Raw genomic sequence first — 6017 nt, 5'->3', positions numbered from 1 at the left:
GCGCCTAGAATCTTCGTTTGGTAGCCTGCCGACGCTGTGATTATTTAATTTTCCTTTGGCCCTATACCACGGCGGGATGGAAGTTTAAAAACAAAAACTTGGGAAGCATTTCTATGCTGAATCGACACGTTGCATCACGCGTCTATTTCCTCTGCTGATCATCACAGGCTACCTGTCAACTTTGGGCGTAAAAGAGAGAGAGAGAGAGAGAGAGCGAAAGAGAGAGACCCCCACGCAAGGGACATTTTTAATAACTCTCCCATTTCCCCTTTCACACGTGTTCCTTCCCCACAAGATGAGAGTAGCCTATTTTTTTTTTTTTTTTAAAGGGATGTTTTTGGATCAATAACAAGGGGAAGGCAGCGGGAAATAGCCTACATTTTAAAAACCATGGGAGTGGAGCAGATGACGAGGTGACTCGTTAAGATACAATTGATGTCGAGGCAGGTGCTTGGAATTTCGGTACAGGGTATTTTTGTGTGTAAATTTGTAACATGAATTATGCCAACTGCAGAATAATTTAGTGCGCACGTAATCAGGCGTGCCTCTATCGGATGCATGTAGTAGAACTTTTAGGGCGACTGACTTGACAACCAAATGCGATAGAACTGACGACTGGCTCTTGGCTTGACAACCAAATGCAATAGAATTAACGACTGACTCTCGACTTCATAAACAAATGCGATAAAACTAACGACTGGCTTTTGGCCATAGCAACCTGCAGTTTAGAATCAAGTTCCCCTAACTTAGTCGCACGTTTGACGCCTGACAGGTTATAGGGAATTAGTTGCAACCCCATCAGCCAATCAGAAAAGAGGATTCAGTTGCGTAGGCAGATAATCTCATTTAATTTCATTTCATGTTGTCAGTATACACACACGTTCATGTAGGCTAACTGTAAAATTAAGAATTGAAAGATTCAGTTTTTAAAAATTTGGTTCATGACACAACAAAAAAAAGCGATTAACTGAAACATACCTAACTGTGCTATATCGTGATATATATCATTATCATGATATTAAGTAATCCATATTGTGGTGTAGGTTTTTTTCTATGTCGCCTAGCTTTTGGTGTAACTTCTGATAAGGGGCCACTGTGCTACATCACTTGATTGTGTGTTTCAACATATGATGTAGATAGTTCGCATATTGATTAAATGCAAAACTAAACAAGCCAGTCCTCCAAAAGATATTCTGTTTGTATATAGTTTTACTCAAAAAGGATAAGACAAAAAATTGACAAAAACAATTTTTGTTAAGCTTAATCACTAAGACAATTACGTACATTAGTTAAACGTGCATTCCTGCGCAAGACAAAATCAACTGAATTGATGATAATACTGATTGACAATGTGAGTTCAATAAATTTGTGTTTTTACACTCTACTGAAGAATATGCTCTAGTCTAGACAATGTGAGATTTTAAAAATTAACAATCTATAGACGTTTTTCTTAACAATTATCTCACTGATTTGACCAAAACTTATTCAAAACTAAACAAAGCCAGTCCTCCAAAAGGAACAATGTTTATACAGCAGTTTTACTTAAAGAGGGTTAAGGCTAAACAAATAGACAAAAACAACTTTTGTTAATCACTCAGATATCAGACAACAACTTAAATTAGTTAAACGTGCATGCTTGCAAAAGACGAAATCAACCGAATTGACAGTACTGATGTCAAACATTTTAAAAAAAGATATATATTTTTTAAGATTACTCAGTTCATGATAACTCACTCTACTGAAGAATATGCTCTAGATATTGTAAGCTTATAAAGTTTCACTATCTATAGACCTCATTCAGAATAATTATTCTGATTCCCAAGACCATTCCCAATTAAAAGAAAACCAACAAAAATTTTATCAAAGGGGAGTAGAAAATAACTAACCCTCCTCGATTCAAAGGGAACCAAACTAGGTCATTGTACACTACACTAAAGAAGCTAGCTATTTCGTGTGATTCTCAGATAGCGCATTCAGGCCGACTGAGAACCGCGCTGGAGCCCGTTCCCGCACCTAATTGCGAACCAGCCGTTGTGTTCACGCCACAGATATTTGCGTTCGCGAACCAGAAAATTGGTTCACAATGCGAACCGCAAAATACTAGGTTTTTCTCCGCGAACCGTGACGACAGCTTGCCCATCAGCAGGTTCATCCGGGTAACGCAGTCACGTGAGGGAAAAGTTCAGAGCTCGGTATGAACACGGGCGGTTCGCAGATAAACACTTAAGTGCTGAACGTAACTGGTTCGGGCACCGACTCCAGCTCCGTTCTGGTCGGCCTGAAAGCCCTAAGAGAGCAACCACAAGTCAAGTGGTGGTCACTCCATCACACTGCCTTCTTCCCTGCCTGACAAAATACGATTGTCTTCCTTATTAGCACTCATAGCCATTCGTAGTTTCTCCCAGAAGATTCTCTTATCCTCTCCATGTTTTGGCCAGCAGAGATACGTCTGCTTCTTAACCAGCTTTCGCATCCTGTGGTACGGGGACAGCTGTTGTGCAGGGATGTCTTCCAGCATGACCAGGATGAGCACGTCATTGTTCTCGTCAAACAGCCGGAAGCTGGCCACCTGAATCTCCTTGGAGCAGGGATGAAAACAATGAATTGATTTATGGACTTAATTCAATTAATATGAAAGTCGATTACATTACGTTACATTAATCACAATGAATTGCCAATTCAACTGACAAAAGAACCAGGTTAAATGGGAATGTGAAGAATGTTTGCGAGGAGGGGCGTGAATGGGGCACCTAAGTCACGCCCTTCTACTTCCGATCCATGGGGCTGGAGCTCTCAAATTTTTGAATGCGAGTTAATGGAGCGAGTCAATCTAATTCCTCATCCCGTTTGGCATGTGCTCCGGATTTCACATACGATGACAGTGAATTTGAAAGGTTTGGATTTGCGTCGAAAGACCACTCATTTTCGGCACGCAAGAAACGTTACTTTACCTTTTGTGCAAAACTGTGTTGGAGACTACACGTGCGCCTCGCATTTCTGACGTGAACCGAGGCACAGCCAACCCTACCGCTGCACCGTGGCTTAAGTGGCTGCACGTCGGACATGCGACGTCTGTTGTGTAGTCCAAATAATTACATATTTTTGCACACACACGACTCAAAAATCGCTTGCCAAGTGAAGTCAACAAGCACACCATTGGTTGTTATTAATTCTGAGGCACAGCATATGTGTGATCGACGGGGAAATGCGAGGTGGGTCGGAAAATAGCTTTGATCAGTCCATTACAGCCCAGTCAAAAGTTTTTGCGTTGCCAGCCCCATAAGCCGCCCGGAAGGGGTGGAGACTTAGGTGCCCCATAGTGGAGATATATAAATCATCTTTGGGTTGAGGAATTTAAATAGAATTAATTTGAACTTTTAAAAAAATAATTCTTTAGATTTAACATTTTTTTCCCGGGAAACATTGAGATTTCGGGGGGAAAACACAGCTCATCAATTAGTTGTAAGTCGATTGATGAGATCAATCAAATAACAACTAATGAAATAATCAATAATTGGCATCCCTACCTTGGAGCACCACTCGCTCCTCAAGTAGTTCCGTGTCACAACGCAGATGGTCTTTCGGCTGCTGTAGATGCCGTCAACAATGTTGTCAATGATGGGCTTGCCTGGCTCAAAGTCCCGGTGGTGGAGACACAGTCTCCATCCTTGTTCGGTCTCCAGATGTGGCAGCAGTTCCTGAAGGACCCAAAGTTCATCTTGGGAGTTGTAGGAGACAAAGGCATCGTAGAGGAAGCCATGTTGCTTCTGTTTCCGCTGCCTCTTGCTGTCGTTGAGGTAGGCTAAGAGCAGATAGTATGCGTAGACCAGCTGAAATCGCACAAAGTCATACGTGAAAGCCACCAAGAGGGTACCAATCACCAGAGAGGAGCTTCCTACAAAGTAAATGAACTCCAAATCCAAGGTGCAGGAGTTTGTCTTGAAGTCTTCCAGGTATTGACCTTTGGCTTGTGGGGGAGAGCTACACTGATATTGATTAAAGTATATTACCTGGGTCTGTGCTGACCTATTGGCCCAGTGAAGTAACCATTCATTGGTACAGTCACAATTGAATGGGTTGTTTCGAAGGTCAACATTTCTTAGATTAGGAAGGGATTCAATTATAGTCTGATTGATAACGTGTAGCTGATTGTTCTTGATCTGAAGATTTCTGAGTTGAGAAAGGTTTGCCTCAATTACAAAGTTTAGTGATGTAAGTATGCTTTGTTCTAAATTGAGCTCAGACAGTGCAAGAATAGGATGGAATACCCTTGGAGATATAGAATTATCCATCGTAAATGCATTCTTGCTAAGGTCAAGGTACCGAAGTTCAGGAGTGTATGAGAAAGTCTCTGGGCAGACATACTGAATGTTGAGGTTGGATCCATAAAATGAGGTCAAGGAGCTCAGGCCTTTCAACAGGTTACAAGGCAAGTTAATCATGCCCCCTATCTGGTCAGCAACAAAGAGCTTTTTCAGGGACTTTAACATTGTTAAAGGTGAAAATCTAAAATTTCTGTCAAGCGTTATGTAATTGTCATTTAAATTCAGCTCTTGCAGGTTCTCCATACCTTTAAAAATCCCTGGACTGGTAAATGTGTTTTGCTTAAGGTGGTTGCCAGTAAGGACCAGTTCCTTTAAATTGTGTAGCCCTTCAAAAGCATAATTTGATATGCTGCTAATTTGATTATTGTCAATTATCAGATGTTGAAGAGCATGCAGTCTTTTAAAAGTCTGTTTATACAGTCTACTTATCTTATTGTTTTGTAAGTCCAAAAACGTTAGGTTTGGAAGATGGCCCTTGAAAATATTTTTCACATCCCATAAATTATTTGACCCCAATGTTAGTACCTGCAAGCTTGTTAGATTTTTGAAATTACAACGACTCATTTTGGAAATTCTATTGCGGTATAGGTGTAGCCTTTCCAAATAGTGTAAATTACTGAAATCAGAACATGCGACTTGGGATATACGGTTGTTGGAAAGGTCAAGCTGTGTAAGATTGGACAGATCATGCGGGGTACGATTGAACTTGGTAATTATTGTATGACTTACTGTCAGTGTCTTGAGGTGATTCAGTCCATGAAATGCTAGTGGAGATATTTTAGATGTTGTGGTGTCTGTAAAATATAGGACTTGTAATTGGTGGCATGATTTGAACAAGTGGTTACTTAGTACATGGATGTTTGATTTAACTAAGTGAAGATTTTTTACTTGACTGCAGGTCCTCTCTAAAAAGTCTTCTAAATCTGGTCTTAAGCTATTGACTTGTAGATTTTTCAGGGATGAATTGAAGGTTTGTATGATTTTTGCTTTTAAATCATCTGATATAAGTCCACTCACATTCAGCGTCTCCACTGAGCCAAGAAAAGAGTGATCTGTTACATTCCATTGGAAAGAGTAATTTCCGAAATAACCACAGTCGGATATATCCAGATAGCGGAGGTGTGGTAGAACATTGTTTGTTATCTGAAATGTCTTCAATGGGTTTTTAAATAAATCAAGTCTCCGTAGTTGCAAAGGTGTACTTGAAAGGTTATGAGACACAAAACTGGTGATGCCGTTGATTTCAATTTTTAACTCAAATAAATTTGGTAAGTGCAATATAGTCTTCACAGACTCCATGCGAGAGAGTCAGTTCTTTGCCAGATTCACATGAGTCAAATTGTGTAGGGAAATAAAAGCAGACGGATCAATTTGCTCTATTTCGTTTCCTTCAAATTGCAGCACAGAGAGGCTAACTAGTCCCCTTAGACAGCCTTTAGTTACATGTTTTAGTCGATTCCAAGATATGTAGAGTTCGTATAGGTGAATGAGCTGTTGAAAACTGCCATCATCTATCCTAGAGATTTTGTTGAGCGACATATATAGTGCTCTTAGACTCGAGACATTCCTAAAGTCTGTCAACTTGACCTCTGAGATGGCATTGCGGGAAATATCCAGTTCTTTTACGTGTATTTGCAAGTGAACTGCTGGAACTGTTGTCAAGTCCATGCCACAGCAGAACACATAGCACAT

General features: G+C 40.4%; 1 pseudogene; it reads right to left on the bottom strand.

The window, feature by feature from the left end:
* Nucleotides 1-2166: 2166 nt before the first annotated feature.
* Nucleotides 2167-6017, bottom strand: LOC134437396 (toll-like receptor 13; annotated as a pseudogene).

The sequence above is a fragment of the Engraulis encrasicolus genome, chromosome 21, assembly GCF_034702125.1.
Source record: "Engraulis encrasicolus isolate BLACKSEA-1 chromosome 21, IST_EnEncr_1.0, whole genome shotgun sequence".
Classification (NCBI taxonomy): domain Eukaryota; kingdom Metazoa; phylum Chordata; class Actinopteri; order Clupeiformes; family Engraulidae; genus Engraulis; species Engraulis encrasicolus.
Note: the sequence above shows the minus strand (reverse complement) of the source record. Positions and strands in the feature narration are given on the sequence as shown.